Below are 11,999 nucleotides of genomic sequence, written 5' to 3'. Positions count from 1 at the left end.
TAATTAAATTCAAACAAGGAATTTATTCACTGGTCGTAGACCTAATTAGGCGATCAAAGAAAGAGTTGTTCGTAGGAAATTACAAGAAAGACTATCTACGCCTCGCACCAGAATAATTTGGAGTCCAACGTTTAATACGCGAAGGTATAACTCTTAAACACCCTATGAATGAAAGTTTAAACACACAACGTCCAAGTGACGTTTTGATTGTCAAAACGAAAAATTTTAAACTTCCGCAGCCTCTTGTGTACGAGACCACGATGTCTCAACAGAGCCACCACAATTTCTGTTGTTAACATATCGAGCTTCTTCCAAGCTCTAATACTCATGGGTAAGGGCTGCAACATATTCTGTGTTGATATATTCCCTTTGTTCATTGTTTTTATATGTGTTGCAAGTGCAGATACTTGAGTAGTGAGTGATGTTAAAGGATCCACCCCATGCAATCCAACAGAATTTTTTATTAGCGATCTCTCAGAAAGAAAGTGAGAACTTTTAATCGTCATTTGCTTCAACATCTAGTAAGCTTTTTCAAGTGTCCTATAAAATATTGTTCCACCCGCAGCTGAATTGACTGGGATTCTCGTCGATGTGTTCAACCCATTATAAAACAGTTCCACTTGAACCCAATCTCCATAATTATGATTTGGGCATCGTTTGAGTAAATCTTTAAATTCTCTCATGCTTCATATAACTGCTCAAACTCTTGCTACCTCAACGTGATTATTTCAATTTTTAATTGAGCAGATTTCGCAGGTGGAAAATATTTTACGAATAATTTAGATGTCATATCTACCCAAATCATGATACTACCCAGAGGTAGTGATTGGAGCCAACTTCTAGTAATATCTCAGAGAGAGAACAAAAACAAACACAATCTAACTGCATTATCATAAACACCATTAACTTTTACCGTGTCCGCGATCTCGAGGAATTTTCTCATATGCAGATGAGGATCTGCAATGGGTGCGCCCCCAAATTACTTCTGTTGCACCATATAGATCAGTTTTGGCTTCAATTTGAAATTATTTGCATTGATCGTTCAACAAGCTATGCCAAAGTAATGTGTATTGATCTCCGACTTAAAGTGATATCTAATGCGTACCTTAGTAGGAGGTGAATTTGCATTATTCTCTCTGTTTTCAGTCATGGCCTTTAGCTTTTCTCTTTGTGATTATCTCATTACTTTGACAACTTTTCAATTTATGGATAAAAAAAAAAACAACAAAAAATCAAAACTTTGAGTCTTTCGCATAAGCTGCAAGACAGAGAAAAATAATTTCAAGTTATAATAAATAAAATCTAAATTAAAATTAAGACTAATAAACAACAATATTAGTTTAAACTAGATTAATTCATTCATCTCCAATGACACCAAAAACTTGTTGTGTTATTTCTTACCGTAAACGTAAGGTGTCAAGTTTTAGTACTCGGATAAATACGGATATCGTCTCACAGAGGATGAATAATTTACTAATTACTGTAGTTAGAATGATTTTAACTTTATTCTGAAAATCAAATATGAGATTTATAATATAAATTAGAATTTCACACAATTAACCTACAATTAATGAGAACTATAAGGAGAAAAATCAATGAGATAAGATGTTGGAGGTTCGATTTCACTTGACTATCCACTATGATTAATTCCTACTAATATTCTAGTTTAGTAGCCTATAATTCCTAATCTTTCCTACTACCTTTCTCAAATGATAAGCAGAAAATAATTATCTAACAACGAAGTCAATATCCCTATTAGAGATCAAATATCAGCACAAGAATTCTTTCAATGACTTCCATGGAGTTACATACCTCCCGAACTATATAAACACCAACGATATGGTTTTCAAATGTCCTATTCAAAATCCCCTCTTCCGAGTAATAGATCCCAAATAAATACGACAATTCAATTAATGAACAAGTAATTGAACGCAATAAATTTATAAAACACAAATAAACTAACCGAAGAATTAGAATTCGTAAATTAAAAGATCAAATCATAGTTGTCAATCAAACTATGTTGTCCTCTAGACAAAGGAATTAGTTCATGAAGGATTTAAATCAAAACAAAATATGTTCTTGAACATATTCAAATATGAAGGGGCATAGAAAATAGGATGAAGATCGACGAAACTTCTTCATCCTCAGATGATGCTTCTTCTCTCTCCGTGCAATTTTTCTTCGATCCCTTCGCTCTCTTCAGCTGCCTCCTCCATCTTTTCCTCTTTTTGTATGTTTATGGATGCGTAGTTGTGGGTTCTCCCCTTATGGGCCTTCGGTTATCAATTTAAAATTGCTCTTGATAATTTTTTCACAGCCTGAAATTCTTGAGTTACTTTTTGCATAGGACTCTTTTTGCTTAGATGTCGAGTAGGTGGCACAAAGGCGCCTCATGTTCATCGTTCCTCATAATTTTGGTGGCTTCAGGCGCTAAGGCACCACATGTGTGGTATCAAGGCACCGATTTCTAGGATTTTATTCTTGTGTTCTTCATGGCAGATGCTTAGGCGCCAGGTTCATGGATCTTATGCTCATGTTCCATGGAGTTTCTTCAATTTTCGATGTCGAGGTGCCACTTAGACAGCTCTAAGCACTAGTAGAAAAATTGAATTTTACTTCGGCATACATTACTTCGGCAATAATAAATTACTAAGTAATACATTACCAATAACTTCAGTAATAACACAAGCGAAGTAAAATAATATATTTTACTTCGGATGTTTAAAAACACGGGCTTCACTGTATTTTTTTATTATATTTTACTTCGGCATATCAATATTGATGAAGTAAAAAATAAGGAAAATAAGTTCATACTGAAGTAAAAAGATGAACCGATAAGTTTAATTAAAAGTATGTCCACACACACTAATCACTATCTATTCCTCTCCATTCGTCGTCTAGGGTTTTTTCTCCTCCGTGTCTACTCAAATGGCGGATGATGTGCACTATTGTCAGCAAGACTTCTTCCCATTCTCACTTTTGTGAACCCAAATTCTCTCATAAAAATTAAATCTTTTCGCGTGACCACTTCTCCTATACTCTGATATATGAATCAGTTATTCGATTATTTCGAGATTTGATCTGGACTTAAATCTCCGATTTTGTTGATTACACTGCGAAAAGAGGAGTCTTTTCTTTGAGGTAATTTCTATACATGTTCGTGGTCATCTGTAATCGATGGGTCGTTGATGACACTGAGTATTTTAAATTTTTGTTGTAAGTACTTTGTGCGGATTGTATATACAGCAACTCAAGTCTTTTTTTTTCAGTATTTTTTTTTGTTATTTTTTTGGAGGGGGGGTGTTATTTATTTTTGGTTGTGATTTGGGACGCTTGGAAACATTGAAATGAGCTAATCACTTTGTTTGCCGGTTGCTTGGATGATTAGGGAGATTCATTTGTGGTATGTGAAACCTTGTCAAGTGAGTAGCGATTCATTGTTGAGTCAGTATTGGGGTATTCTATCTCCTTGTGAGAAGTAGACTGTATTGCGAATGAGAGGAGATGAGCTGATGAAGAGTGCTTTGCTATCTCGCGCCTTGGTTCGGACAACTATAGCCAGATGTATGTTTCAATTTTTCATCTCATTGTTGGAACTCTTGTTTTGATCTCAATGTTCCAGTATTTCTTTTGTTTTTTTAATGTGAGATGTGGTTTTTTGATGGAAGAGTTTCTCTCCCTCTCCCCTAATCCTGGGTCCGGCCATCGGTCCCGGTGTCGATAAGACCTTATTTTTCATGGAAGAAACTTTTTCTTCTTTTATTTGATATAAACACTGGAGTTCCTGATTGGATTGTTTTTTTTTTTTTTTTGTAGATCAGATTCACAAGTTAGTCCCCAATCACTGAAATTCCGAACAAACACTTGTGGAAAACCTGAGGTTGGACTGTTTATTTTATATGATATTATTATCCTCACTTTTCTAGTATCATCATGCTGTATAGCTTTCTCTGCAACCACTTGGGCTATCTGTATATTGGCAGGTAGATTGGGTTCTAGCGATGGCTGTCAACCACCTCCGCTGCATTTCAATATCTCGCACACGTCTTCTTTGGTAGCTTGTGTAGTGACCATCAATTCTCAAGTAGGTCACTATATGTTTATATCATTCTTGTTGTCGAGATCCACACACTTAATTTTAGTATTCATCACTGCTGCTAAGTCAGCTGAAACGCTTTTGTTGTTTTATTTTCAAGTATAGATTGGTATTGACGTGGAAGAAAAGCACCGGAGTATCAAACATAGTATTTTGTCTTTTGCTAAACGATATTTCTTGGAACATGAAGTTCGATTTTTAGCTGATATCACTGACCCGAAAGCCCAGCGCCAGGAGTTTATCGAGCTGTGGACACTCAAGGTCTTACTGACCATTATATTGAGCTTCATGTCATCTAAGTAAGTAACTAAGAAGGCATCAAAAGCAGCTTCACATGTTGCGCTTCATTACTGACCATTACTGACCATTAGATTGAGCTGCATGTCATCTTGATAAGAAGGCATCAAAAGCAGCTTCCAGACGCTGCAATTTCACATGTTGTGCTTCTGCTACTGTTGAATTTTTCTTGAATCCAGGGCGCGGCATTTTTTCGTTATTCTCAGCAGCTGAAGCTAACAAGGCCATCAAAAGCAGGAAGACCATAGATTTCTGAAACAAGCTGTGCAGGTGAATTTTCATGGTGTTTCACTATAAATAAATTAAAGGAGATCCAAAATATAATGCTCTTTTTCGTATGGAGTTTATTAGGGAAGAAATTGTGGTTGTGCCAAAAAGGTTAGTAGAAGCCAAAGCTTTCTTTATTATTTTGACTGAAGTAGAAATGAGGTTGCTTGCTTGTTTAAAAAGGCATGGTAATCAATTAAAAGAATAAAGAATGAGGGAGGAATGCGAAGCATGTCAAGCTCTAGACCATAGGAACGGCCTCCTACTCTATTAAAAATTTGTTTTTTGGAGTGGAAACTTTTACTAAAATATTTCAGTTTTTTTTATTTAAAAAAAAACAATTTCTATGTGTGTACATCATTAAATTTGTTTTTAAATCCATAAATAACGTTTTGGATTTGCGAAATGGGGTGAATAGCTGTGGTTGAAGTGTTAACAATGTATTATGCAACTGTGTATGTTTGTTTGTGTGCCTTCCCTATTTGCCACTTGTACATGTAGAGGATTGCAGATATCTTTGCCACATCTGTCTACCTCTACGGCATGGTTGATATGGAGTCAATCTTGTGCAAAAATGATCCTTGGGTGGAGATCAGATTTTGCTGTTTTATTGTTGAGATAATTGCTTGAGATGAATTGTTGTCATTGTGATATATTTTATATTAGTGATAAAAAAAGGAAATTTTGTTCCTGATTTTCATATCTTCTGTGTTGTAATCTTAAACTTTTGTGTTTATTCTGTGTATTGCTGATATATGTTTTGGTTAAAATATTTTCTTTCATTTGTTTTATTTGGTGGGTTGTTGGTTTTATCAAGAAATTTGAAGCCCGGAAAATCATATACGGGAGTATGATTCTGGACTGTAAGTGTTGTCTTTTTTTCAAGATTCTTGTATCATTTCCAAGTGGCACAAATTCTATATGTTCTTACTTTTAAGTTGATTTTGCTTCTTGAAACAAGAAGTTGGGTTGCTTCAGATTTTGTTGGAGTTTAAGGTGATCTGGTTTTGTCTTTTATGTCTGTCAATTTTTATTTGAAATAGAAGAATCTAATGTATTTTCTTTTTCAAATTTCAGTTTGCAGGATGCATCAAGAACCAATATTACACTCAATCTCAATATGACGAGGTCAGAAGTGAATGGAGTGAATTTGTTTAATCCTATGTAGGTGCTTAAATGGATGGTGTATGTTGGGATAAATATTTTGTTTGTCATTGTGGATTTTTGGATATACTTTTGGTTTTGTTGATACATTTTTGGGTTATTTGTGGATTGATGAATATGTAATTGTGGATTCGTGGATATTCATCATTTTTAGATGGATAATTTATGAATTTAATTATATTAGTGTATTAAGTCATATATTGCGAAGTCTTTCTTTAAAAATTACTTCATCAAAAGCGAAGTTGTTTTGCGCAATTACTTCACCAAAATACAAATTATTGAATTCTTTCGAACCACTTACTTCGTCACTAAATCTAAATTGTGAAGTAACATAATATAAAATACTTCAACAAATAGGATAAATGCTGAAGTTATAAATTATATTTACTTCAACAAGTAGGATAAATTGTGAAGTTTTTTGTGACTATTATCTCACTAAAATACATAACTATGAAGTCTTTCAGATGAATTACTTCGTCACTCAATGTAAATTGTGCAGTAAAATATTATAAACTACTTCGCTAAATAATAATTAAGACGAAGTTATATATAATATATTACTTCATTACTTACAATAATCGATGAAGTAAAACACATTTCTTACTTCGGCACCGGTCCAATTCTGGACCGGTTTTCCTTCGAAAACCGGCCAAAGACTTCAGTATTTTCAATCATACAACTTCGGTTATTATGCGAAGTAAAAGGTACATCTATTACTTCACGTCCATATACTTCGGCACTTAACGACCTTATTGCTTCATTGAATACGCGAAGTAAAAAGCGATTTTTCTACTAGTTAAGGTACCTCTCTCACGACTTTCGGACTCTTTTGGATAGTTCAAACTCTATCAAGTCTTCCAATTATTTTCTCCTTGGTATTTTTCCTCTTCAGAAACATCTCAACCTCTTTTAATTTATTTTATCTCGGAAACAAAAAACTAACAACACAAACGCATAATCCTACTCCAAACTAGCATAATCCAATCGAATTTTCATCACAAATTAAGTGCGAAAATTGCACGTATCAATCCTCCAACATAATGGTTTCTTGGCCTCGAACCCAACAATACTTGAAGATGTTTTTGATCCTTCAAACCTATGTAAGATGATCCTTTGGGCTATGTTTGGTAACCATGATAAGGGAATGAGTATTTAATAATCATTCCCTTATCTCACATTTGGTTAGTTTTTTATTAATCTACAGGCCCTTGATTATGATTGAAAGCCTATACTATTCATGTTATTTGTGTGATTAAATATCCCTCCTCATAGGATGTGATAATTAATATTTTTTGAATAGTGATCATGATAAGATTGTATATTGACCATAATACCCTTAAATTGTTTTCTTCAATATAATATGAAAATTAAAATTAGTGAACATTTAATAATTAATATAATATTTAAATTTTTATTATATCTTTTTATAAATTAAGTTCATATATTTTTATTATTTTCAATCATTTTAAAAAAAATAAATTGTAATACAAATATATCTTAAATTAAATTTTTATAAATTTGTAATCTTATTAATTAAATTTTTTATGAAAATAAATAATTTTTCAATTCTAATTTTTTTAATGATTTAAATTAATTTTAATAAATGTAAATTATAATTATATATATTTAATTATCTATCAAATTATTTTAAGAATATTTATAATTATTTTAAGAAAAAACAATAATATTGTAATTATTACTAAAACTTTATTTAACATTAACATTCAAAATATTATTGCTATTTTAATTATTAAAGTAAATGCATATTTATAAATTTATTTTTAATAAATATATTTAAATTAATTTTAATAAATGTAAATTATAATTATAAATATTTAATTATCTATCCAATTATTTTAAGAATATATATTTAATCAGCCTTTGTGGCATTTTGGTCATTACAATAAAATTTACAAAATTAATCCATCATTTAAAATCATACCAAACACCATGTTATTTATCTCACCATACTATTAATCCATATATATCATTTTTTAATCACTCTAATTATTAATCATTTACTTATCCTATCACACGTATCAAACGGAGCCTTGATGTATTGTTGGTTCTCCGGGTCTGAGTAAGAGAATCTAGAGAAGTATTGCTCACTCCCTAGCATTATATCTAATGATCCTCCATTATAAAGTACAATCTCCGATCTTTTGGTTATGGATCTCCAAGGTTATAACTGTTTTTTCATTAAACTTGTCGATCCTCGATGATTTGACTTGTTCCCTGACTTCACAACCATGAGTCCTTGGCCTTAAAAAGAGTTTCCCCTAAAGTTTGATGCATTCCTCATGTTATAATTATTTTTTCGTCACTAATCCTTTAATTCAAACATCTAATCCTTGGGTATCCAACACATCCTTATGGCTTCCTTGAGGTGATTTTTTTTTTTGTCTCAAATTTGAGCGTGAGTGTTTTGCTTCAAATATCATCTCTTTGAGGATTCAATATTTTTTTTTATCTTTCTTCAGATATTTCATCTCTCCTTATTTTCTACTCAATTTTTTTTTCCTAGATTAATCAATGTATCATTTTCTCCTAGCTTGCTACCCGAGTTGTCTTTATCAGTCAATAAAGTCTTGGAAACATAAAAATCTTCTTCATTATTCATTGGATTATCCTTATGGGAAAAAATTTCTTTCATCATATTTATGCCACTTAAAATTGAATTCACAAAAATATTATCATCACTTACCTGAAAATCTCTTACACATGGTCTACCAATTCACTCTTTGTTGTCGACATTATCTTGGTCGTCTTTTTTGTCATACAACTCATGGATTCATATAAACATCTCATGACACTTGACGTCATAAATCCAATTTCTCATGTCTTTTCTTGTACTCCAAGTTTGAATAAATAGGAGGAATTAAAGGTGTTTTAGGAATTTCTTTGTGGTGCTCATTTAGATACACATTCATTGTGTAAGTTATAAAATATGATGACGTAATCCAATAGCATGCAAATCTAGGGAGAATGAAAAATGATTAATTAAATAGTTTTAATGGCATGAATTAATTATGATATGCATGATTATATGTTCAAAAATAGGGTTTACTGTTAGAATGCATAAAATTGTATTTTTAAAAGTTATTCGAGACGCGATCGAGGAACGAAGACCGATGGCTGAAAAAGAGAAAATATTTTTATTAAATGATTGTTTTTAATTATTTAAAATGTGGTTTATGCTATATGGTATTTTCGAAAACGATGTGTTTTGAGGTGATTTTATATGGCGAGACGTATTTTTAAACGGTATTCAATTTTCGACGAAAATATAAATTTTTTGAGAACTCGGCTAATATTTTCACAACCTTTTCTAAATAAAATATTTTAAAAATTACGTAATGAGCTTAATGGGCCTATTATACCATGTTAATAGGCCTAAGCTTGCACACATGATTTATTTAACAAATAAAAATCCTAAAACCCTACCCACAACCCCCATATCACACGCCCCATCCCCTCACAAACACACTAGAATTCTCCTAGCAAAAACACACGCACACACACGAAGATCTTGGAAGGAAAAGCCACGGTTTTGAGGAGATTTCAGCCTAGGGTTTTCTACGTCGCTGTTCTTAGCATTGCCAAGTTACTTTCGAGCGTAATATACGCAAAGGCACGCCTTAACATTCTTTCAAACATCTTTCACACCATATTATGTATATTTGATTAACTTTGCAGGAAAAATATGTGGCATAAGCTTTATTTTCGTTTTTATGAACATATATGCATATAACTCATGCTTTGATGATATAAAACTCATGTATATGATGATAAGGGGCTGCCATCCTAAGACGATAAAAATGGATGAATTTCAAAGGAGTTTAAGGGCCTAGGAGAGCCTGCATGAAGGCTAGATGTAGGCGAGCTAAGCATGGACGAAAATTGCAAGAGTTGTGCATAAGGGATTCGGTTAGGGGGAAAGCAAGCATGCGGCTCGACCAGGGCTTAATCAGGGCTCGGGCTGGACATGGCTACGTGTGAGGAAGAGTCCTAGCCATGCACGGCGGTTGGGGGAGAGTCCATGCGCGATGGGACTCTTCCCATGCAAGCCGAGAGCAACAGCTGTGCGAGGGGTTCACAACTTGGCCAGGGGGTCCAGGCTAGGTCTAAGGGTGGTCCAGTGAGGGTCATGAGGGTTCGGGCTCAGGTGGTGGCTCGGGTGAGGAGTCCTCGACGAGTTGGGGTTTATTATTGCATTATCGACCGCGACTCACGTGCAGATTTGTGGCATGGGCTAGGGCTTGGTTCAAGGGTTCATGGCTGGTCAGTAGGGTCCCTAGGTGGTCTGGTCAGGGTTGGGCTTGGGCGTGGCTCGAAGAAATTGCAAGATGGCTCGAGGGGAATAAGCTAGGGTTCGGTTTTTTTGAGTTAAATGGCTAAGGGGTCTAACCATGGTCCACAGAGGTCGGTTCATAGTTCACGAGGGTAATTTAGTTAAAAAAAGTCTATGTTTAAAATTTGGGATTAAAATATTAAAACTTGAATTAATTCGAAAATTAAACGTTTCACGAAATAATAAATATGAAATTAAATCAAAAGCCTCGAATTTAAGCTAAATAAAAATATTATAAATTAAATTTAAGCTTAAATAGTTATTTTGGATGTTCTAGAGTCAATTAAAGTAAGAAAAAGTCAAAATCGAGAAATTGTATGTCTATGGGTAAAACGGTCATTTTACACAGGAAAATAGTAGACGTCCTGAAAGTGCCCTGAATGCTGTAAAATATGTTAATATGTTTATTTTAAATGTTTATGAAATTTTATAATGAAACGTTAATGTTAAAAGACATGTTGCATGCTTGGTTTAAAAGAAAATGATTTATATGGACATGAATTTTTATAAGTGATGGAAATATGAAATTTTAAAGGAGGTGAATTGATTGTGACTAATACGGTGATACGATTATTATGATGATACGATGATATGTGAGGTCAATGCTCAGTTGACGAGTGAGAGTGTTTTCGATGTCCCCGCCGCCCAGTACTGTGGTAATACATAGATGGATCCATCGATCTTCAGCTAATACAAATTCACAATTGAAGATCTGAATTCAATAAAAGAAAAACATATATGTATATGATAAAGGGAACTATGATATGATATGAAAATGTTTAAGTTTATGTATGTTCATGAAAAGTTATAATAAGTAAAAGTATTTTCATTCTTGCTTGTGATTGTATATATATTAATTGCTATCATGGTTAATATTTGCTGAGTCAATAGACTCACTAAGTGTGATCGATGCAGGTGAGCATGAGATTGATGTTAATGAGGGATTTGATGGTTGATCTTGCTGTACTGAAGGTGCACAACCCGAGAACCAGTGCTAGTTTTTCGCATTTAAATTAAGTTTATGTTTTAAGTTTACGTTAAATATTTTATGACTATTATAATGCTTTTGAGATGTTTTCGAGAGGATGTTAGAGTTAGATTGATTTTGAAATATTGTTAAGTTTAGGTTTGGTAAACGAATTACGATTTATGTTTTGAATTACTTTATTTTAGGATTTTCAAATAATAGTTGATTGTTTTATTTTTAAAATGGTGTATAATATTTATAAATATAATCGGCTGAATTTAATGAAAAAATAAAATCTAGTACTTTTTAAGAAAAACGAGTAGTGGACGTTACACATCGTCTCCATTTGTCCCAACATGTTATGAAAAATTCCTCCTGCTGATCCTTCTTTAAATCCTTACTTGTCCTTCATGTGGACCCATCTATCCTTTTTTAAAAGCACATAATCATATGTATCTGAAAAATTAGAAACCATGTATTCTCAAGTATTAAATAATGCATTCAATTCCATTCTTGTGAAGGAAGCCTTATGTTGTATCTTTCAAATATATTTTGTCTTATTTTATCAGTAAAAGATTCTTGGGGGGTCGATAACTCATCTCGTAAACATAAACATACGGACTTTCAGGTTTTCAATAATTTGTTTGTGCACTCCATTGATGTAATGAATTTCCTTAATAATATTCTACGTCTTCCTTCCATTCTTTCTCGGAAAAAGTTACCTAAGAAATCCATAGTTTCATCATGTTAAACATGATAATATAAATACGGAAAATTTGCATCCATATGTCCCATTGGACGTGCCAATTACTTTACCACAAAAATTTGCACATGTCCTGCCTGGCACTAATATCAAA

General features: G+C 33.0%; 1 long non-coding RNA gene and 1 other non-coding gene across 2 annotated transcripts; both read left to right on the top strand.

The window, feature by feature from the left end:
* The first annotated feature begins 636 nt into the window (after positions 1–636).
* Positions 637–742, top strand: LOC142534014 (small nucleolar RNA R71). The gene has a single exon (XR_012816886.1). It is a non-coding gene; the product is annotated as a small nucleolar RNA R71 (small nucleolar RNA).
* Positions 743–2,870: 2,128 nt separating this feature from the next.
* On the top strand, positions 2,871–6,002 carry LOC142533814 (uncharacterized). Its single transcript, XR_012816816.1, has 6 exons — positions 2,871–3,141; positions 3,389–3,564; positions 3,817–3,880; positions 3,984–4,088; positions 4,197–4,395; positions 4,573–6,002. It is a non-coding gene; the product is annotated as an uncharacterized LOC142533814 (long non-coding RNA).
* Positions 6,003–11,999: the final 5,997 nt, after the last annotated feature.

Source organism: Primulina tabacum, chromosome 18, assembly GCF_025594145.1.
Source record: "Primulina tabacum isolate GXHZ01 chromosome 18, ASM2559414v2, whole genome shotgun sequence".
NCBI lineage: Eukaryota > Viridiplantae > Streptophyta > Magnoliopsida > Lamiales > Gesneriaceae > Primulina > Primulina tabacum.
This window is presented reverse-complemented; position numbering and strand designations above follow the sequence as displayed.